At 36.2% G+C, this 25,870-nt stretch overlaps 1 protein-coding gene across 4 annotated transcripts in view; it reads right to left on the bottom strand.

Moving 5' to 3' along the window:
* LOC117334498 (cGMP-dependent protein kinase 1-like) overlaps positions 1-25,870 on the bottom strand; it is a 112,535-nt gene that overhangs the window by 67,912 nt on the left and 18,753 nt on the right. For 2 of the 4 annotated variants that reach the window (XM_033894158.1, XM_033894185.1), the window contains exon 1: positions 19,621-19,890. The exons of 1 other annotated variant lie outside the window; for it this stretch is intronic. The gene's annotated coding sequence lies outside the window, so the exon portion shown is untranslated. Of the gene's footprint in view, positions 1-3,531; positions 3,625-19,620; positions 19,891-25,870 lie in introns of those variants that run through there. One more of the 4 variants, XM_033894177.1, reaches the window with a different exon arrangement.

Below are 25,870 nucleotides of genomic sequence, written 5' to 3'. Positions count from 1 at the left end.
AAGTTAGTAACCTTTGTCATTCTAAAGGCTGATGACAATATATCATTATCATTCATCGATGGGAAACACTTGTCTATAGCTATCAACAATGGTAGTCTCGTGTAGGATGTTTACCGTGTAATGTAAAGGGTATTACTATCTTACATCTGTAGCAGTATAACTTATCTCATCTACAATACTTATATTGAAGTTTTGGGGATAATTATATTGTTTACAAGTGATCTTACACACATGTTGAATTTAATAGGCTAGCTAATTTGATAACGTTGTAATAATGAATTTTCAATATAGTTTTAGCACCAGACTAGATGCGCCTGATCTAATCCAATTAAAGGAGTTCTCCTGCTGATGCCACAACAAGCACGAACCCTCAAACAATTTGCAATCTAATTAAGTACAAGTTAGTTTCGTAATCATTTTCATGTGAAATTTTAATTTCTTTTCAGGACAAAATAGATAATATACATGAAACGAAGCAGAAGGTATTTGAATATCTCATATACAGGAAACTAAAGAGAAACAGAGTAATAGAAAGTTTGTGGCCGGGCTTGTCGTGGCGACATCACAGCAAGTTATATTTTCTCATACAGACCTTGGTCATCCTAAACTGACAAAAAACATCACAAAATATAATTACGTTTGTGTATCAGTTATGCAGTGGATTACGAGAATAATTGCGCGCAGCTGATAACCGATCAGAAACAGCAATGCATCTAAGCTCAATGCCGAGCCAGCCTCTTCTAACTGGAGACTGGACTGTCTCTCGTGTTCTAACTGGAGACTGGACTCAGTCTCTGGTGTTCTACCTGGACAGTGGGCTCAGTCTCTTGTGTTCCAACTTTAGACTGGGATCAGTGTCTTGTTTGCTCTAACTGGGGACGAGACACAGTCTCTTGGGTTCTTATTGAAGATTTGGCTCAGTCTCTTGAGAATATGTTCTAGCTGGAGACTGGACTCATTGTTTTTGTGTGTTCTAAGGATTGTAAAGGAGACACAAAATAATTGTAAAGCCTCTTTTAATTCTTTTGGATAGCATACAATAAATGCAGAAAAGTGATACAGTTTTTGCATTTACATGTACAAGAATATCATACTTTAATAAAACAATACTGTGAATTATCGATAATACCCAGAATGCATTTTTGTGTAACCATGTGGATCGTTGGATATATATGAATGTATATTCTAGACGAACATACCCTACTTGTGATAAACACCTCCAGATAAGAGTAATTTACGATATGTTTCAGTATTAGCGGCTGTGGTTTGCTATGTTCGAAAGACAGTAGCATGGTACCGTTTACAGACCTACTCACTGTTTATCATATTGTGATGCTGATTTTTAACCAATTTATATTGAAAGGTCAAAGACTTGTGTGTCTTTTGTAAAATCTTTTAGATAGACAGGCTGGTTGATGATTTTGTCTTTGCCTCTATTTTCATCTTTTAATAATACTCATCCTATATACTATGACTATCTCGCTGATTACTCTACTGCTAATTGGCATTTTGATTGCGTGTTGTAATTTCTTTCGGACGCAATACTAGATATAAATAGGATAAGAAAACTCCATGCCGATTTCGACTGCCCGATGTATAACCATGTGATTAGTTGGATATGTACTAATTATACTCTGTACCTTCAACAGCCATCACCACAAGGTGACAACACCAGCATGTGTCCTGCTGGTGATAGGCATATATTGTATACAGCAACGTTCGTCAAACTGTGAATTATTTGATAAAGTAAGAAATATTTCTACAATACTGTAATTTGACAGATTGTGAAGAATAAATATCAAAATATGTACGAAATGTTATAATTTAAACTATCACATCAGCTCAATAGTTTCCAAATAATTATCAATTTTTCTATATACATTTTTCAAATTTTATGACGAATGTCGAGACGTAATGCGCCAAACTGCAAAGTTTTATTGCGTACGCTGAATGATCAATGACCTTTCTTTCTTATCCCCCAATTTAATAACTGAAAAGAGGTTTTGATTAACCATCTGTCCCTACGGCAACGCCTTGGAGAATTTTTTTTGCATTCTATCTTAGTAACCATTTTCTTAAATGAATTACTCCTTCGGCTTCATTGGTCAACAAAATAGTGAATAAAACGGCCATGTATGAATATTAACATGATCCTGTCATCAAAGGTTGTACAGAAGACAAACAGGCTGGTTGATGATTTTGTCTTTGCCTCTATTTTCATCTTTTAATAATACTCATCCTATATACTATGACTATCTCGCTGATTACTCTACTGCTAATTGGCATTTTGATTGCGTGTTGTAATTTCTTTCGGACGCAATACTAGATATAAATAGGATAAGAAAACTCCATGCCGATTTCGACTGCCCGATGTATAACCATGTGATTAGTTGGATATGTACTAATTATACTCTGTACCTTCAACAGCCATCACCACAAGGTGACAACACCAGCATGTGTCCTGCTGGTGATAGGCATATATTGTATACAGCAACGTTCGTCAAACTGTGAATTATTTGATAAAGTAAGAAATATTTCTACAATACTGTAATTTGACAGATTGTGAAGAATAAATATCAAAATATGTACGAAATGTTATAATTTAAACTATCACATCAGCTCAATAGTTTCCAAATAATTTTTCTATATTCATTTTTCAAATTTTATGACGAATGTCGAGACGTAATGCGCCAAACTGCAAAGTTTTATTGCGTACGCTGAATGATCAATGACCTTTCTTTCTTATCCCTCAATTTAATAACTGAAATGAGGTCTTGATTAACCATCTGTCCCTTCGGCAACGCCTTGGAGATTTTTTTTTTAATTCTAACTTAGTAACCATTTTCTTAAATGAATTACTCCTTCGGCTTCATTGGTCAACAAAATAGTGAATAAAACGGCCATGTATGAATATTAACATGATCCTGTCATCAAAACATTGTACAGAAGACAAACCGCTCCTTGCTATACCAATTCAGAGTAGGTAGAGCCAAAAATTAATTAAACGGAATCGTCCTTCTAAGACTTGTCAGTGAAGGTAAGGGCCTAGAGCATTGTCCTATAGTGGTGGCCTAGAGTGTAGATACAAAGAGTGTTGGCTTAGAGTGTTGGCCTAGAGTGTCGATACAAAGAGTGTTGGCCTAGAGTGTTGGCCTAGAGTGTAGATACAAAGAGTGTTGGCCTAGAGTGTTGGCATAGAGTGTAGATACAAAGAGTGTTGGCCTAGAGTGTTGTCCTAGAGTGTTGGCCTAGAGTGTAGATACAAAGAGTGTTGGCCTAGAGTTTTGGCCTAGAGTGTTGGCCTAGAGTGTAGATACAAAGAGTGTTGGCCTAGAGTGTTGATGCAACTGTACACGGGGAGTTGAAATGGCTCTCCTACGTACATGTAGTAGTTTGATTTGTAATTCTATCATCAATGGACAGCACTTTCATTTCACTTACAAACATAGCAGAGACGTAAATATCGTAACTCCCTGACTGGATCAATATCTTACCATAATTCAATAAAGATATAAGATAGATTATACTTACAACGTCTGTATGAGATAGTGTTATCAATTTACTCCAGTCTTCAAAGTTCGAAGAGAGTTAAATGATTGCTACTGCCACACGCCACAACGCTATGCACATATATATAGTAACCTTGCGTCCAAACAACCGGAAGTATTTCACATGGTACTTTACCAGCGCCTGATATATTTCATATCGATATCGTATATTAGATGTGTGTCTCTATATCACAAGACTCCTCTACTAAATGCTAAGCCAAAGACGGACGATGACGTTCCTCCAGATAGACTACAGCACACGCACTCAATAATTGTCATATACACTGCGCTTGACTTAACACTCTGGAGCGGGTATAAATTATCAGCAAGTATAAAGTGTGACAGAGGTATGCTGCTGTGGGAAGTTGCAATCCAGGTTAGAGTGCTAAAACAATTCAATGCAACAATCAATGAATTATGAGTGCTAGCTAACATTTGTAATTATTTGTTTTAATTAATTTCCTTGTGCGCTGCAATTACACATCAGAATATCGACAGAATATTTTTGGGGAATCTTGCACGAAATTGAGTCAGCATACCTGGTATCTAGGACATCTATTGTTGCAACATGTACAAATGGAAGTTTTAATTAAATGACAGTCGACGGTGTATCTTCCTCGACACTATGTATAGACGTTTGCATTTAAAATCAATATCGGGTACTCATGTCACGGATTCGTCCTCGATCTTTTGTCAATGTTAATGCTATCGGCTACCTCCTAATGGCCAAACCTTGTTTAATATGGAAAGTACATCTTCTGTCCAGTTTTGCCAAATTGAATTCCACTGACAAGTTCTCATCGGTAAAATCAATTCCATTCGTACATTTTTACCAATGCATTTCAACAATAAGAGTTAATTTTGAATGTGTCGTACACCAAAACCTGCCAACTTAAGTCAAACACAAACGACCAGAACCAGCGAGGTTGCTACGTGGGGCTGAGGAGCCGCGGTCATTCCAAGATAACGAGTCCATTTAAACTTGGTGTATTCCCATGCTACATAATGTAATAATTGATTGATGAACGTGAGGAACACGTGGACTATCCAGTCATATTATAATCTATTCTGAAATAGACAGCTCATCAGTCGTGTCCGGAGGAGGTTTCATGTCCTGACCACACGATTCACTGACCGCGCTCGTTATACAACATGGTATCCTGGCCTGCAGAGCTAACGCTACCTGGAATGCCGCTAGGTGGCGCTGAACATTACGGAACACTAGGAGATGACCGACAAGACAAAAAAATGCCACCAGGCTACAAGGGTTATGACAGTTTGTGGTAAACATTTACTTATTTTAATTTATGTGAACCATAAAGTCCGTTTTAAAACGACAACAATAAAATATGTAATAAATTGTAGTTAAAGAATAGAAGAGTCCAGAGAGGTCTCCATTGTTATACTATTTCTGCAGAATGTGGCACGTGTTCGGTATGATTAATTCCTATCCAATAAAGTCTTTCTGCCTTATATAATTGCATCTAAAGGTAGGAATTGGAATATATAAGATATACTAAATGTAAGACCTTGCTAAGACTAGTTCACCGCTTGCTGAGACCATCGCCATGGTCCTTCATTATCTTTGATCATTAATCTGTATTTATGTGAATGAAATATACATACATTATATTATTTTCTTCACCAAATATATTTAAACTTTGTCATTGACTCTAGGTTTGTTGTGGTCACTAAATAAAATAGTAAATAATTAAGAAAGTAAATAATAACAATAATAATAAAGTTTTAGATTTTGGACTGACCCATTTACGATGTAGTATGTTCTCATGTCTAACGCAGCAGATATAGGATTTACATCAGAGAAATATATTGAAATATTCTAACCTTACTTAAACCCGAGAAGCCCTGGCCTCACAGACGGTCCTTAAGCTTCCAAAGGAAATGATGACTGAACAGATTCCTTGACAAACTGTTGTCCTCAGCTCAACAAATGTAAGTGTACATGTGAACAACACTTTCCCAGTAAGCAATAGATAAGTATATACCTAATAATGAATAAACGTTAGATATTTCCCAACAATTGAGATGTAAATGTTATATATATATATATGTCTTTTGTATGGACAGCCGCCACTAATGATAATTATCACTCTCGCCTTACATGGCCCAACATGTGGCCTGACCGGTCATTCCTCTCCTCCCGGAGCTACACACTGTGCCTTTAATTGATTTGATGTGAACAATGACAGATCTTAACACGTTCTATACATTCATGCACTAAAATAGATTCATTAAAAGGAGTTCATATACAACTTTATTTCATTACTTTTAAAATAAGCACATCAACGTCATGTTCGAACCATGTATTTGTGTCTGCCAAACTAAGGTGTGTAAGGGGCTTATACACAATTATACAAACATTAGACATGGAAGCGATGCCAGAAAATCATCTTGCTTTTATTGCAAAAGAGATTAAAACTTGCTGCAATACTACAGGGTAAAGTAAACTTGGTCAACTTGCTCTGCTTAAGACAATCGGTGAAAGATAAGAGGTTTTTAGCGAAGAAGTAAACGGAGGCCATGTTATACAATACTGATAAGACAGGGATTTTAAGATAAACCCCAACTTAATCGACAGTAGCCGAAGAGATGGTGTAATGGCACCCACTATAGGCTAATGTTGCCTTTAGTTCCCATGGATTCCTACATTATTCCGGGAACCCGATTTCCATATCGGACACTGCAGAAGAGGAGCGACACTTCATCGCTCTCCAGTGTACCCATTCAGCCTGATTTCTATAAATGAAGAATTATTGCCTCCGGTGCCAAGTAAAGAAGAGACTCTTGTAATTGAGTTTCTGGCAGCCAAGGAATTGTCCATATTCTTTAGCAGACATCGTGGCCTGTTGCACGTCGTCAAATTAGATATTGACTGCCATTTTGTATTTGACAGGACTAACACGTTTTATCCATTGGTGACAATAGGAAGAAGCAGGTCCGTCAAACAGACGACCCATCCACATTTATACAATTAATTGTATACCGATGGAACTGACGAGTGCCTTCTCTAGTACTCTACTGAATGCTAGAAGTAGTTTTGTTACCGTCTGTTAGGAGCGGGCAATCAACTAGTTAATTTTACCCATGGGAGAAGGGAGAGGAACTTAATAAAACGTTACAAGGTTCAATTAGATGGAATAATGTAACATACAGGGGCCTTCTATAAAGTTACTGCTCTACATATAGTTAAATTACTTACATCAAGAATACACATGGGGGGTGTGGTTGACTAAGTCGCCGTCTCAGACAAATCTTAGTACAGGCGTACTTAATTTGTGTATATTTACTAAGATCCGAGTTAGGTGTATGACAGCAGTCGGAGGTCACAATATAAAAAGCTGATCTAAAATAAATTCTAGGTCAACAAATACAACGGCAGGGATTCAGAATATCGGGAAGACTAATTGACTAGAACAAATGAAAACACTAAATCATTTGAATTAGCGGCTGTGGTCTTTTATGTTTGAAAGAGAAAGATGGTATTATAATGCAGTTTTATAGACGTATTCTATTATACATAATGTGTTTTTAATAAATTCATATTTAAAGGTAAAAGACTTGTGTGTCTTTTAGTGTGACAAGCTAATTGATTATATTCCGTCATTGTCATTATTTCAATAATGAAATAAGAAACTATGACTAAATCCTTATAGCAAACATAAGAACACATAGAGACTGGTGATATAATTGTGATGGTATAGTGTACATTTCTTTAGGGCGAATAATAACGCAAACATATGGCTAGCAAGCTCCGTTATACTTTGATTTAAAGGATCACTGCGGTAAGATGGACGTTTAAATTTCCATTATATGATATAAACTATGTTTTAGATGAAAAACACAACATGCTTGAAATTGTATCTGAAATTGAGAGTATGGAATGTGACTATGAGATTACAGAACTATGGGAGGAGGGCAGTGTCTAATTATCCGCTACCGATTCTACAACATTTCTGATACAACAGCGACGCCATGCCAAGAAAGATGAGTTTAAAATGCTACACTTTACATCCCGAATGTACTGTATTTATTTTGTTGATACGTTTTAATATTGCAAAAATGTTACAGTTTTTGCCTTTTATTCCCGTGGTGCATAACCATTACGACATACACGTGGAAACGGTACGAGCACTGCTTATCGGCAATGAGGGATGTGAATGTCTATTTTTAAAATGAAGACTAAGCCGAGCTTAACTTGTATATGACCGCCATTGATTAGAGAATCTCCAAAGCTTATCCTTAAATTGAAATTGGTAATTACGCAACCGACATATGAGAAGGTTATCGAGTGTCACATTCACGTACTTTGTGTATACGTCACAAATTTACAAAAAAAGTCGGCAACCTTCATGTTTTACACGTCAACAGGGTATGCCGTTTCAGGATGCGAATGAAAACACTTAGTCTAGATCACACCGTATCCCCATAGTTTAACGGATGAGCAGACATCAAGATCTGGAAATAGAGTTGATGAACTCTGGGTGTAATGACAAGCGAATCGATTTTGATAACAATACATTCTATTAATTTGAGAGGAATTTACAGCAAATAAATGTCAATAGTCACTATAGGTTTTGATATTTTTCACAAAGATTAGCTAAAAAGGTATTTTTACTACATGACAGGAAAGGGGCCATCAACATCAGTATTCTCCAGCCAATCTGAATAAAGCAAATGAGGTTCATGCTATTTCCCTGAAGTCAGCGAGTTCACAGGTATCATGTAACGTACCCTTTTTAAACTTATTAAATTATTCATATCTCGTTAATGAAATAATCAAAGCGCCTAATTAGTTACTAATGATCACAATACAATCCTATTGTCCTTACGACAACATGTCATTGACCTTACTCTAGCAATGACAATACCTACTTAACATATACAACTTAGCATCAATGACCTTACTCGCGAATATTCAAATCACATACTGATGAGAAGGGACCATTCATACACATGCTATCATTTACTTAAATATATCATAACCTACCAACTTCTGTTGCTTTAAATATATCATAACCTACCAACTTCTGTTGCTTTAAAACAACCTTTGGAGTATTGCAAATATTTTGTATATGTGCCTAGGTATGATTCTTGCGCTCGATTGTCGAGCATATCAACTATTATTATAGTTTGTGATTATGGAAGTTTTTTTTGCAATAATAGATCACTATGATGTTATGAGAATACAGAAATACATGCATTTAGTTGAAAACGTGAATATTTCTGACGAGATATACAACCTGTTTCCCCGATTTGGTTCAGGTTTATATCATTTTAGATAATATACAGAAGTATAGTCACGTTTCTGTCCAAGATTATACATGTATATAGATGCATGATCAGCTAAGATGTGATTTCAAGTATCAGATATCAATTTGATAAATTAACATAACTGAACGTCATTTGTACAATTTCAAAATAGAAGTATTGATTCCAAGTATATATATATACATGTAGAGCATATATCATATATTGTATACTATGGTTCTTAACTGCAAACTGATAACAGTACGGCTCACACGTGTATGCCACTACCTCCATAGATGCTCATAAACGTGCATGGTCGATGGAGGCAAGAAACTACAAAGAAGGAAGCTGTTATGCTTTCTCTTGATATTTGTTGTGACTGATTACGTACGGAACCTGTACTTAATCGAACACAGTGTTCTGATCATGTTTGCTTGGTTTCGAATGGTCGCAAACGCCCTTACGGCAACAAAAGATACAACCCACAACGTAGAATATAATTGTAGGTTGACATGATTTACAAACAGACGAGCAAGATCTCATCTTTTAAGTCAACCGTTTTACGACCGCATGAATGAAGTTACTGAGAATGAAGATTGAGAACCACCCCGGTACCGCGACTCCGGAGCCGAGGTGACGAGATCATGGGCGTTATCTGGCAACGCACGCAACGGGAACATCACACACCACCAATAACATGTTCATAATTAGGTAATGGAAATGAGACCGTATAAAACACAAGAGTCGGTGTACAAGTGTCGGTTTGGTTATCCAATTACAATGTAAATACATCAAACCGAGCGGCTGTCATCAATCTCAGCACCATACAAGGATCTGACCAAAACCAAATGTCCGCCGATCTGGTTTCTGGTCGATGTTCGGTGTGGTCAACTGAATATGTACATCTATAGGCAATGGCTCTAGTTGGCGATGTATACAATGGTAAAAACGTAACAACAAACAAAAATAATAATAATAACAGTACATCACAATGGTAAATACATATAAACAAACAAAACAGGAAACAACAGTACATCACAATGGTTAACACATATAAACAAACAAAAGGGGGAAACAACAGTACAACACAATGGTAAACACATATAAACAAACAAAAGGGGAAAACAACAGTACAACACAATGGTAAACACATATAAACAAACAAAAGGGGAAAACAATAGTACATCACAATGGTAAACACATATAAACAAACAAAAGGGGGAAACAATAGTACATCACAATGGTAAACATATATAGACAAACAAAACAGGAAACAATAGTACATCACAATGGTAAACACATATAAACAAACAAAACAGGAAACAATAGTACATCACAATGGTTAACACATATAAACAAACAAAAGGGGGAAACAACAGTACAACACAATGGTAAACACATATAAACAAACAAAAGGGGAAAACAACAGTACAACACAATGGTAAACACATATAAACAAACAAAAGGGGAAAACAACAGTACAACACAATGGTAAACACATATAAACAAACAAAAGGGGAAAACAATAGTACATCACAATGGTAAACACATATAAACAAACAAAAGGGGGAAACAATAGTACATCACAATGGTAAACATATATAAACAAACAAAACAGGAAACAATAGAACATCACAATGGTAAACATATATAAACAAACAAAAGGGGGAAACAATAGTACATCACAATGGTAAATACATATAAACAAACAAAAGGGGGAAACAATAGTACATCACAATGGTTAACACATATAAACAAACAAAACAGGAAACAATAGTACATCACAATGGTAAACATATAAACAAACAAAGGGGGGAAACAACAGTACAACACAATGGTAAACACATATAAACAAACAAAAGGGCGTAACAACAGTACATCACAATGGTAAACACATATAAACAAACAAAACAGGAAACAACAGTACATCACAATGGTAAACACATATAAACAAACAAAACAGGAAACAATAGAACATCACAATGGTAAATACATATAAACAAACAAAACAGGAAACAATAGAACATCACAATGGTAAACATATATAAACAAACAAAAGGGGGAAACAATAGTACATCACAATGGTAAATACATATAAACAAACAAAACAGGAAACAATAGTACATCACAATGGTAAACACATATAAACAAACAAAACAGGAAACAATAGAACATCACAATGGTAAATACATATAAACAAACAAAAGGGGGAAACAATAGTACATCACGATGGTAAACACATATAAACAAACAAAAGGGGGAAACAATAGTACATCACAATGGTTAACACATATAAACAAACAAAAGAGGAAAACAATAGTACATCACAATGGTAAACACATATAAACAAACAAAAGGGGGAAACAATAGTACATCACAATGGTAAATACATATAAACAAACAAAACAGGAAACAATAGTACATCACAATGGTAAACACATATAAACAAACAAAACAGGAAACAATAGTACATCACAATGGTAAACACATATAAACAAACAAAACAGGAAACAATAGTACATCACAATGGTAAATACATATAAACAAACAAAACAGGAAACAATAGTACATCACAATGGTAAACACATATAAACAAACAAAAGGAAAAACAATAGTACATCACAATGGTAAATACATATAAACAAACAAAACAGGAAACAACAGTACATCACAATGGTTAACACATATAAACAAAACAGGAAACAATAGTACATCACAATGGTAAACACATATAAACAAACAAAACAGGAAACAATAGAACATCACGATGGTAAACACATATAAACAAACAAAAGGGGGAAACAATAGTACATCACAATGGTAAACACATATAAACAAACAAAAGGAAAAACAATAGTACATCACAATGGTAAATACATATAAACAAACAAAACAGGAAACAACAGTACATCACAATGGTTAACACATATAAACAAAACAGGAAACAACAGTACAACACAATGGTAAACACATATAAACAAACAAAACAGGAAACAATAGAACATCACGATGGTAAACACATATAAACAAACAAAAGGGGAAACAATAGTACATCACAATGGTAAATACATATAAACAAACAAAAGGAAAAACAATAGTACATCACAATGGTAAATACATATAAACAAACAAAACAGGAAACAACAGTACATCACAATGGTTAACACATATAAACAAAACAGGAAACAACAGTACAACACAATGGTAAACACATATAAACAAACAAAACAGGAAACAATAGAACATCACGATGGTAAACACATATAAACAAACAAAAGGGGAAACAATAGTACATCACAATGGTAAATACATATAAACAAACAAAAGGGGGAAACAATAGTACATCACAATGGTAAACACATATAAACAAACAAAACAGGAAACAATAGTACATCACGATGGTAAACACATATAAACAAACAAAAGGGGGAAACAATAGTACATCACAATGGTTAACACATATAAACAAACAAAAGAGGAAAACAATAGTACATCACAATGGTAAACACATATAAACAAACAAAACAGGAAACAATAGTACATCACAATGGTAAACACATATAAACAAACAAAAGGGGGAAACAATAGTACATCACAATGGTAAATACATATAAACAAACAAAACAGGAAACAATAGTACATCACAATGGTAAACACATATAAACAAACAAAACAGGAAACAATAGTACATCACAATGGTAAACACTTATAAACAAACAAAACAGGAAACAATAGTACATCACAATGGTAAACACATATAAACAAACAAAAGGAAAAACAATAGTACATCACAATGGTAAATACATATAAACAAACAAAACAGGAAACAATAGTACATCACAATGGTAAATACATATAAACAAACAAAACAGGAAACAATAGTACATCACAATGGTTAACACATATAAACAAACAAAACAGGAAACAATAGTACATCACAATGGTAAACACATATAAACAAACAAAACAGGAAACAATAGTACATCACAATGGTAAACACATATAAACAAACAAAACAGGAAACAATAGTACATCACAATGGTAAACACATATAAACAAACAAAAGGGGAAAACAATAGTACATCACAATGGTAAATACATATAAACAAACAAAACAGGAAACAATAGTACATCACAATGGTTAACACATATAAACAAACAAAACAGGAAACAATAGTACATCACAATGGTAAACACATATAAACAAACAAAAGGGGAAAACAATAGTACATCACAATGGTAAACACTTATAAACAAACAAAACAGGAAACAATAGTACATCACAATGGTAAACACATATAAACAAACAAAAGGAAAAACAATAGTACATCACAATGGTAAATACATATAAACAAACAAAACAGGAAACAACAGTACATCACAATGGTTAACACATATAAACAAAACAGGAAACAATAGTACATCACAATGGTAAACACATATAAACAAACAAAACAGGAAACAATAGAACATCACAATGGTAAATACATATAAACAAACAAAACAGGAAACAATAGTACATCACAATGGTAAACACATATAAACAAACAAAAGGGGAAAACAATAGTACATCACAATGGTAAACACATATAAACAAACAAAAGGGGGAAACAATAGTACATCACAATGGTAAACACATATAAACAAACAAAACAGGAAACAACAGTACATCACAATGGTAAACACATATAAACAAACAAAAGGGGAAAACAACAGTACAACACAATGGTAAATACATATAAACAAACAAAACAGGAAACAACAGTACATCACAATGGTAAACATATAAACAAACAAAAGGGGGAAACAATAGTACATCACAATGGTAAATACATATAAACAAACAAAAGGGGGAAACAATAGTACATCACAATGGTAAACACGTATAAACAAACAAAACAGGAAACAATAGAACATCACAATGGTAAATACATATAAACAAACAAAAGGGCGTAACAATAGTACATCACAATGGTAAACACATATAAACAAACAAAAGGGGAAAACAATAGTACATCACAATGGTAAATACATATAAACAAACAAAAGGGGGAAACAACAGTACAACACAATGGTAAATACATATAAACAAACAAAACAGGAAACAACAGTACATCACAATGGTAAATACATATAAACAAACAAAAGGGGAAAACAACAGTACATCACAATGGTAAATACATATAAACAAACAAAAGGGGGAAACAATAGTACATTACAATGGTAAACACATATAAACAAACAAAACAGGAAACAATAGTACATTACAATGGTAAACACATATAAACAAACAAAACAGGAAACAACAGTACATCACAATGGTAAACACTTATAAACAAACAAAAGGGGGAAACAATAGTACATCACAATGGTAAATACATATAAACAAACAAAAGGGTGTAACAATAGTACATCACAATGGTAAATACATATAAACAAACAAAAGGGGGAAACAATAGTACATCACAATGGTAAATACATATAAACAAACAAAACAGGAAACAACAGTACATCACAATGGTAAACACTTATAAACAAACAAAAGGGGGAAACAATAGTACATCACAATGGTAAATACATATAAACAAACAAAAGGGGAAAACAATAGTACATTACAATGGTAAACACATATAAACAAACAAAACAGGAAACAACAGTACATCACAATGGTAAATACATATAAACAAACAAAAGGGAAAACAACAGTACAACACAATGGTAAATACATATAAACAAACAAAAGGGGGAAACAATAGTACATCACAATGGTAAATACATATAAACAAACAAAAGGGTGTAACAATAGTACATCACAATGGTAAATACATATAAACAAACAAAAGGGTGTAACAATAGTACATCACAATGGTAAACACATATAAACAAACAAAACAGGAAACAACAGTACATCACAATGGTAAATACATATAAACAAACAAAAGGGGGAAACAATAGTACATCACAATGGTAAATACATATAAACAAACAAAACAGGAAACAATAGTACATCACAATGGTAAACACATATAAACAAACAAAACAGGAAACAATAGTACATCACAATGGTAAATACATATAAACAAACAAAACAGGAAACAATAGTACCTAACAATGGTAAACACATATAAACAAACAAAACAGGAAACAATAGTACATCACAATGGTAAACACATATAAACAAACAAAACAGGAAACAATAGTACATCACAATGGTAAACACATATAAACAAACAAAAGGGGAAAACAACAGTACAACACAATGGTAAACACATATAAACAAACAAAAGGGGAAAACAATAGTACATCACAATGGTAAACACATATAAACAAACAAAAGGGGAAAACAATAGTACATTACAATGGTAAACACATATAAACAAACAAAAGGGGGAAACAATAGTACATTACAATGGTAAACACATATAAACAAACAAAACAGGAAACAACAGTACAACACAATGGTAAATACATATAAACAAACAAAACAGGAAACAATAGTACATCACAATGGTAAACACATATAAACAAACAAAACAGGAAACAATAGTACATTACAATGGTAAACACATATAAACAAACAAAAGGGGGAAACAATAGTACATTACAATGGTAAACACATATAAACAAACAAAACAGGAAACAATAGTACATCACAATGGTAAATACATATAAACAAACAAAAGGGGGAAACAATAGTACATTACAATGGTAAACACATATAAACAAACAAAAGGGGGAAACAATAGTACATTACAATGGTAAACACATATAAACAAACAAAACAGGAAACAATAGTACATCACAATGGTAAACACATATAAATAAACAAAAGGGGGAAACAACAGTACATCACAATGGTAAACACATATAAACAAACAAAAGGGGGAAACAATAGTACATCACAATGGTAAACACTTATAAACAAACAAAAGGGGGAAACAATAGTACATCACAATGGTAAACACATATAAATAAACAAAAGGGGGAAACAACAGTACATCACAATAATAAACACATATAAACAAACAAAACAGGAAACAATAGTACATCACAATGGTAAACATATAAACAAACAAAAGGAAAAAGAATAGAACATCACAATGGTAAATACATATAAATAAACAAAACAGGAAATAACAGTACATATATCAGAGTGGACTAATCGCCATGATTTATTCTCCCGAGAAGAGTCCCAGATACTCATTTAAATACAAGTGACACAAAAACCGACATTTCCGCGTTATAAGCCTCTGTAATGAATGACATTCACAGACTTGGCTTTCAAATTAAATGCACCTGTCCTGTATTTGCTGGACTGTTAAGTTTTTTTAGGATCAATGATAACTTAGTGAAGTTAAGAGAGTTTCAGTCCTAGCTTCTTCATGATAACTAATCGCATTTGACAGCTCCGGAAACCCAATCGAAAGTTTTTGGGGACCCCTTCATTTCTAAACATCAATCTCTTAAAATGTTGCTACACGTTTCAAAGATTTCAAATTGTGTTTGCTTGCCATTTGCTTTTTCCTGCAAAAATAATAAATTTTCTTTTAAGTCGGTTACGTACGGAGTCAGCGAATTTTCTCACGTGTTGTTGAACACCAAGCACAATATTTACAACAGCTGTGTCATAATGAAATACTTCACGCGTACTTTTCAAGAAGGTGAAAACCCCTCTTTGAAAATAAAACAAATATGAAGTATAAATATGTGTATTCTTGGAACAGAGCTGTCATCAAACTCGCAATTCTATATCTACAATTCCCAAAACTCTAAATTCACCGACTTAAGTAGCCACAGTCCTCTACATGTCCCCAATACACTACCAGTCGCAGTCCTCTACATGTCCCCAATATACTACCAGTCACAGTCCTCTACATGTCCCCAATACACTACCAGTCACAGTCCACTACATGTCCCCAATACACTACCAGTCACAGTCCCTCTACATGTCCCCAATACACTACCAGTCACAGTCCACTACATGTCCCCAATACACTACCAGTCGCAGTCCTCTACATGTCCCCAATATACTACCGGTCACAGTCCTCTACATGTCCCCAATACACTACCAGTCACAGTCCTCTACATGTCCCCAATACACTACCAGACACAGTCCCCTACATGTCCCCAATACACTACCAGTCACAGTCCTCTACGTGTCCCCAATACACTACCAGTCACAGTCCCCTACATGTCCCCAATACACTACCAGTCACAGTCCTCTACATGTCCCCAATACACTACCAGTCACAGTCCTCTACATGTCCCCAATACACTACCAGTCACAGTCCCCTACATGTCCCCAATACACTACCGGTCACAGTCCTCTACATGTCCCCAATACACTACCAGTCACAGTCCTCTACATGTCCCCAATACACTACCAGTCACAGTCCTCTACATGTCCCCAATACACTACCAGTCACAGCCCTCTACATGTCCCCAATACACTACCAGTCACAGTCCTCTACATGTCCCCAATACACTACCAGTCACAGTCCACTACATGTCCCCAATACACTACCAGTCACAGTCCACTACATGTCCCCAATACACTACCAGTCACAGTCCTCTACATGTCCCCAATACACTACCGGTCACAGTCCTCTACATGTCCCCAATACACTACCAGTCACATCCCTCTACATGTCCCCAATACACTACCAGTCACAGTCCTCTACATGTCCCCAATACACTACCAGTCACAGTCCACTACATGTCCCCAATACACTACCAGTCACAGTCCACTACATGTCCCCAATACACTACCAGTCACAGTCCTCTACATATCCCCAATACACTACCAGTCACAGCCCTCTACATGTCCCCAATACACTACCAGTCACAGCCCTCTACATGTCCCCAATACACTACCAGTCACAGTCCACTACATGTCCCCAATACACTACCAGTCACAGTCCTCTACATGTCCCCAATACACTACCAGTCACAGTCCCTCTACATGTCCCCAATACACTACCGGTCACAGTCCTCTACATGTCCCCAATACACTACCGGTCACAGTCCACTACATGTCCCCAATACACTACCAGTCACAGTCCACTACATGTCCCCAATACACTACCAGTCACAGTCCACTACATGTCCCCAATACACTACCGGTCACAGTCCACTACATGTCCCCAATACACTACCAGTCACAGTCCTCTACATGTCCCCAATACACTACCAGTCACAGTCCACTACATGTCCCCAATACACTACCAGTCACAGTCCACTACATGTCCCCAATACACTACCAGTCACAGTCCACTACATGTCCCCAATACACTACCGGTCACAGTCCTCTACATGTCCCCTATACACTACCAGTCACAGTCCACTACATGTCCCCAATACACTACCAGTCACAGTCCACTACATGTCCCCAATACACTACCAGTCACATCCCTCTACATGTCCCCAATACACTACCAGTCACAGTCCTCTACATGTCCCCAATACACTACCAGTCACAGTCCTCTACATGTCCCCAATACACTACCAGTCACAGTCCTCTACATGTCCCCAATATACTACCGGTCACAGTCCTCTACATGTCCCCAATACACTACCAGTCACATTCAACTACATGTCCCCAATACACTACCAGTCACAGTCCACTACATGTCCCCAATACACTACCGGTCACAGTCCTCTACATGTCCCCAATACACTACCAGTCACAGTCCACTACATGTCCCCAATACACTACCGGTCACAGTCCTCTACATGTCCCCAATACACTACCAGTCACAGTCCTCTACATGTACTCAAAACGCTTTTAGTCAGAGGAAATACCGGATTATTAGTGGGGATTGTAAAATAGTTTGACTACATACAGTTTATTCTTTATCTATTTAGTATGTTACTTAAATGAAAGAACTTTCGTGAAATCCCAACTCATCCAATATGCCCACCATGCTTCGCTAACGATGAAATATCGAAAGTAAGTTGGAGGATATTTTGCTCAATGAAATGGATGGAGAGATACATTTTATTGTAGGCTGTGTCGTAATGTAATAATTCCTCGATGATGAAATATGATTAATGTCACTAACCATGGACTCGATTCATTGCGCCGAAAACTGGCTGGTCGGCCATACTTCTGCTTTCCGCAACCACAGACTGAAGATCAATCTACATTACTAGCACAGTGTTTATAGGCTTAGTAGGGCCAATAAGTTAGTTGACGAGGGGGGGACTAGGCTGGAACAAGAAAGTCGCTGGGCGTATTTACGTAAAAATTCTAATTTACAACGACCATGTAACTCTGAGATTCCGTCACCATCACAAACACAACTACTCGGACATGTCAAGAACGCATTCAAAGTTTTGACAAACGGATATTTGATTAGTGTCGGCATCCATTGACAGGAATCTTCTCCAAAGAGATGACGGATAATGGAAGTAGATTGTAAATATACCAAAAGGCACACAGGAGGAGTAATGAAACAATCAATGCACTGTCAAGCGTGGCTATCCGCCGTTGTCGTGTGATTAATAGCTGTCCAGACGGCCAACTATCGATACCTACACACTGACCAAGGCCTATCTTGACATTTTATATACATTCTTTTATATTAATGTATAAGGATGACAAAGATTTCAGCATTGTTGTTTGTCTCCAACAATACACGTACTAAAAGGAAAATGATCAAAGCAATGACCGAGGCTTCATATCTGCTGTATCATTCAACCATTGTAAGAGTATTTGGCATCATTGTGTGAATGACCAACAGTGCACTGTTATTTCAGAAAGCTGTATAATTAGAATATCTAACGGATAGAGTCATTGACTTACCTTTGTGTCACGATTGTTGATATGGTATCCCTGTAGAGACTCTGTGCAGCGATGTGGTATTCCCCAAAGCTATCTAAACCAAGCTACGTATATCAAGGTCAAATAGCATACACAGTCGTGAATCTGAATCACATATTTCCCGAAAACAGCAATAAATCTTGTAAAACCAGTCGTGCCATTAAGTTTCAATGTTGCAACTAGAATTTTTATCAAGTTTACCAGGCAGTCGTCATGGTGTTGTGATCAACGAGAGCCTCACTTCCTACCTAACACACAACTTGTCCTTATGCAAGGAACGTTGCTCTAGTCATCACTCATCCACGTAAATCAAGACTGACCTGTGCCCGGAGTCGCTGTGAGGTGTCTCGGGACGGCGCAGCGCTGTTGGCCGGAACGACAAGGTGTATCAACCTGTTTTGGCAGTCACTCCCGAGGCTACTAACTAGTATTTCCGTGAATGGTATCGGTATAACAATTTATCGCATTTCACTGTGTTGTAAAGAGATCAACACTTACAATCGATAGTTGTGGTGGGTATGCAGCTAAGACAGAATCACTCTATTAGAACATTTGTCAGTTGATCAGTCCTGTTTGGTTCTTCGCCGACAATAATTAACGAGATCTGGTGTGTCGCTCCATCAACTTCCGGTTTACAATAGAAAAGCCTCTGCAGCTCTGAATAATCTAAACCAAAGAACGAAAGAAGTCGAACTAAACAAGTACACCATTCAATTCCCAGATAGACCAACTGCTGTTTATAACAATATTAATTCATGAGGAATCATTAAATTGTGATTGCTTACTTGACCAAATCGTTCTTGGCCACTTGAAAAAAACAAAAAAACAAAACAAAAATGCAAAATAACATCAGTGTTTGCGACCGGTTCGCTGAAACTAGATTTTGATGTCACTGACAGGTAAGTATATGATTGTGGCTATCATATATTTTCTCCTGTGCTGTAGTGACTTGCCCGAGGTTATAACATGCTGGACAATCATTACGCATCGATGGCTATCGCCCATGGCTGTCCATACCGGATAGTCGAAAATGAACACATATTCCGATACATTTTATAGATTTACAGAGTTATGTGTTAAATGTAAACCGAATGTAGTGAAATGGTCTAAATATTCTCTCTGATATTTACATTTAAACTGTTACTCAAAATTCATTTATTTCGTAAGCGCATCAAGGCTCATCTGCATTTAAATAGAAACACACCACTTACATGAATTCGGAAAATGGGACTTCCAGAAGCCTTTTTATGAGTTGATGATTGTGTTATACATAACCGAAATAAATAACTTCGTATACTGTATATATACAGACACTAAATCACAAAACATTTAGGCGAGTATAACAGTCTTATGCATGTATAATATGTATAACTCGTGGCAAGTACATGTATATATCTTATTACACGTGTGTGCATATGTATATGTAAACTAGTGGGGTTTTTTTAACACAAAACATTTAGGCGAGTATAACAGTCTTATGCATGTATAATAGTTTAACTCGTGGCAAGTACATGTATATATCTTATCACACGTGTGTACATATGTATATGTAAACTAGTGGGTTTTTTTTTAATGAAACCTTGATTTTATTTATTCATTTAATCCGAATACTTCCATTAAATGCAAGGCACATATTATGTTATGACATTGCAGACTTTGAACAGCAGAGAAGGCATGTGGTTATAAAACCAGGGGACATAACTCTCCTGTTTGTGTCCAGGCTACGCTGACGCTTCTCTCAGCTATTCATTGACAGGTGTTTGACATCTATGCCCCCCGCCATGAAAGTATTATGTAGATACGTGCCTTTTTCAGTAGCATTCGAAAAATGTGACCATTAATATTCTACATACTTTAAATGTGCAACTTTAAACTGTATTTCGACATAGATTTCTTCATGTCAGATGTCGTTCATGTTGGGTTAGTTTTTAATGTTTTTTATAAGGATGACTTCGTGGTCTTTATAGGACATTACCTGTAGGTAAGTTGTTTTTCCCTACCTTTAATGACGAGTGTAGGGATCATCCAGGTACACACAGGTGTGACAAATCGTAATAATACACCTTAATGTGACAAGTGTTTCCAGAATACTGCAACATGACAACATTTAAGAACCGTCTTTTATTTATGATAATTAAGGAGTTAATTAATTGACAATAACGTTTCAAAGGGAAATTATGTTTACTTGAACTTAAATGATTTATAGGTAACGCGAAGCTTCTTGCAAATTCCAAAATATCTTATAGATCGAAAGTAATACGTTTCATGTTTATAATAATGTCCATGTTATTTATTTATTTATTTATTTATTTATTACTAATTGCGTTCAATCTAGTGTGAAATGAACCTGTAATGAACCTGTAAATTTCTTGTTGGCGAATTTGATATTTTTGTCACATAAACTTGTACTTTGTTAATTGCGCATTGGATTTTGTCTCACGTGCATCCTTATTTTGTTGTTGGCGCATTTTATCTTTTGTTATGTGTGTCTGACTTTGTTAGTAGCGCATTTAAACCTTTGTCACGTAAACCTGAACCTTGTTACCAGCGCATCTGACATTATATTTCGTCTGTATTCGTTACTGGGACATCTTAACGGCTCTCACGTGTACAAGTCCAATGTTATCGGCGTGTTTTAAATGTTTTCGTTAATTAAAACAATGCCCCGAGCTATACCTCGCCGCTCATGGAAGCAGAGCACGACCTTGTCGCCTCGTGATCACGTGAGGATTGCGAAAGCCATGCCTCCAGAGGACCGAGACGACTAGGTAATAAGCCAAAGACAAACTTTGACATTGGAATTGTATTAAGAGTTCACGTTTATTTTCTACTTCAGCTGAGGCAGAACCAATGGAATGTCTAGTCTGACTGGTATGTGGTAATCTCGCGAGACTACGATAAAAACACGATGAGACTGTAGAGAACCCGTCTACACACATACCTGTCACCGCTAACTAGTTACGTACGCTAACGCCTGGGGGGATTAAACATTGCATCAACGTTACCCTTCAGTAGCCAGGATAATGTCCTGGTCTAATACACCTCAGACCAACAGTAGCTCAATTATAAATGACGATAAACCGCGGTTTTTAACTCACCTATTTGCTTGCTAAACTGAAACAATCAATACATGTCGGTAATGGGTTTAGAAATGACCACTTTTAGAGAATAATATTTATGACAAAAATTGGTAATGTTACTTCAATTGTCTTTTCAAGAAGTGAATTTAAAACTCCTCACTTTGTTATTTAATTATGGTAGTTTGATACATAATACACCCAGTATAGATATTGGATATAGGGTTACAGCCCGAGAAATCATTTCGATATTGCGTACTAGGAAACTGTTTATCCGCCATTCCTTAATATCATTGTCATTTCCACCAAGCAGACGACCGTTAATTGGATGTCTGCTCGCGGAGTTCATCACGCGATACATAACTATCACAGAGTGTCACTAAAATATAGCTTGGATGTCATCCTTCATACGGGCAGCTTTACTGGAGACGGCGTTACATTCAATTAACTTCCCTTGACGAGATCAAAACCACAGTGATTATTATTGCCAATCCTTTTTAACAGACAAGGAAAGCGATAACTATATTACAGTATCAATGCCGGAAAACGTTACATTGGTGTATCGCTCACCGAAATAACTATATCTATGGTACACGTATATAAACACACAGGTAGACAATACTAATGTGTAAATAAAACTGTGATTCTTAATCAAAATCGACAAAATAGAGAGGGGAGTGTACCAAAGCTTGGTGCCAAAGCTTTAATTTACATGGATGACTTTGATGATAAAACTAGATGTTCCGGGAGAGCAAGCGTCTTCCGGACCATTGATGACACCCGCGATATATTTATTGTGAAATCCATGTGATGTCATGTTATCTAAATGAAGATCGGAATGGTGACAACGGAATCACAGGCATGTCTGTTTAATGGTTTATCGCCCTACGAACAGCGAGGGCCATTTTGATGCAGGGTCGCCTTGTGATAACTGGTGACTACCTCACTGAATAACATACGGGAGGCCCGTTGCATACGATCCAGAGCAGTTAGGGTAAAGTGTCATCAATACGATGACTCTACATAATCGTATATTTTACGAACTGGGTCGTGTAGGACCAAAAGACAATTTACACCATATGCAGCCTCACAATTGGGAATGCGGCATTGTGGGATATGGAGTGTCGGCACCGAAGCGGCAGGGTGACCAACAAGGGAAGCAAAATTATTTATATCTTTTTATAAACACATCTATTTTACTTAAAATGATGTGCACGGGTTGAGGGAATGTTTCGGTGACTTCTCTGTCTAAAATATTTAGTGCAATTCCCTACTGAATATGCAAACACTCGTGGACAGTGTCAATACCTATGCTTATGCTCGCATTTTCTTCAAATGTATTTGTATTTCAAGTTTGTAGAATAGGATTTCCTGATCTTAGAAAGTGATTAAGAGTTGAAGGATATAATTCAATTAATGGTTTTATGTTAATGTCGCTTTTAAGTAGATTTTTTTTTATCCAGGAGAATCTGTGAGGGTACTGGGGTAACGGTTGGAGAGCATTGGGGTTTCGACACTATACATGTAAATGTGTAAAGTAGGGTTACAAGGGTATTTATCGATCTCACAATTACTGATATATGTTATATAATTAGGTTTTTGGTGCCTTTACGGCAATATATGTAGTAGAATGCATTGATAAGTAAATATCAATGTACCTGTTGGATTGTTATATTTATCGCACCCATGGCGAAGTTTTCCCGTTCTTTACTGGTGTGAGATTCTTTTCTGTATCAACCAACCGCGTGAGACAGTTTGTATGATTATTTTGACGTCACGATGATAGTGATTGTGACGTCATTGCAAAAGTCCATTGAATACGAGCACGATATTCACGTGGAAGCATGACTTTACCTCCTTTGAAAGTTCTAGGGTGCCTATATCTATAGGATATTGCCCAACTTTAACAAATTGAAGATGATTGGCAAAGAGGGGATCTAAAACGCTGGTTAAAAATTGACAAGATAAAAAGTTTGGTCTTACATTTTGACTTTTTGGAACCTATTTTGATGTTTATTGTTTAAAAGCCCAAGGTTAAATATGGACATCCCACTTGAGGTTTGACTGGAGAGACTAGACTTCCTTTCCACATAGCTTGTGAGAGAGTTGTACTTGGTTTTTATTGTTGGAGAGCGATAGGGTGGAACAATTATCGGGATGGAATGACATATAACAACGACTTTCCCAGAGTGCCAACTCGTCTAGGTCTTTATGTAGGTTATTTGCATCTGACTTAGAACTTACTGTCAGATACATGAAGACATCGTCAGCAAAAAGCCGAACAGTAGAGATGATGTTTTGGGGGATGTCGTTTACATAGAGAAGGAAAAGACATGGGCCGATGACAGATCCTTGAGGCACCCGTGACATTACTTTGACGGGTTCAGATGTTTGGCCACTCACAAGTACACACTGATCTCTGTCTGATAGTAAACTTTCTATCCGGGTGTTGGCTTTATCATTTACTCCATATTATCTCAACTTGTGACAAAATAAAAAATGATTCACTTTTGTCAAACGCCTACAATGATTCACTCTGTCAAATGCCTAGAATGATTCACTCTGTCAAACGCCTAAGAGAAATCCATGATGAGGACATCGCTATGCTTTAAATCACCTACAGTCTGTGATACATCTTCTAGGAAATCTAAAAGCTGACTCTCGCATTATCTTAATTTGCAGAAACCGTGGTGGAGTCGGTACAGGGTGCTGTGGTTGTCAGCATGGTTCATAATGTTGGATACTAGGTGACACATATGCTAACTTCCTATACATCACTTATTTGATGCAAATGATTATAAGTCATTGTCACTAGGCTAATTTTTTAAGCCACAATCCTGTTTTTTTCTTCGCCATTTCAATATAGACATCTGGAATCGTACATGAAACAACGATTTAACCGAAAACCCCATTGCTCTCTTAAACCCTAACCCAAGTACCCACATTGATTTCTCGCCATAAACATCACATTTTACTGCTTTAAAGCGGCATTAACATCAAACCATTACTTGAATTATATTGCGCAACTCTTAATTACTTCCTAAGATGCGGAAATCCTATTCTACAACATGTAATGCAGATATATTTGAAGAAAATGTTTGTATGCCGATATCCCATATCCCACAATACCTCATCCCCAATTGGGAGGCTGAACA

Source organism: Pecten maximus, chromosome 1 (genome assembly GCF_902652985.1).
Source record: "Pecten maximus chromosome 1, xPecMax1.1, whole genome shotgun sequence".
NCBI lineage: Eukaryota > Metazoa > Mollusca > Bivalvia > Pectinida > Pectinidae > Pecten > Pecten maximus.
This window is presented reverse-complemented; position numbering and strand designations above follow the sequence as displayed.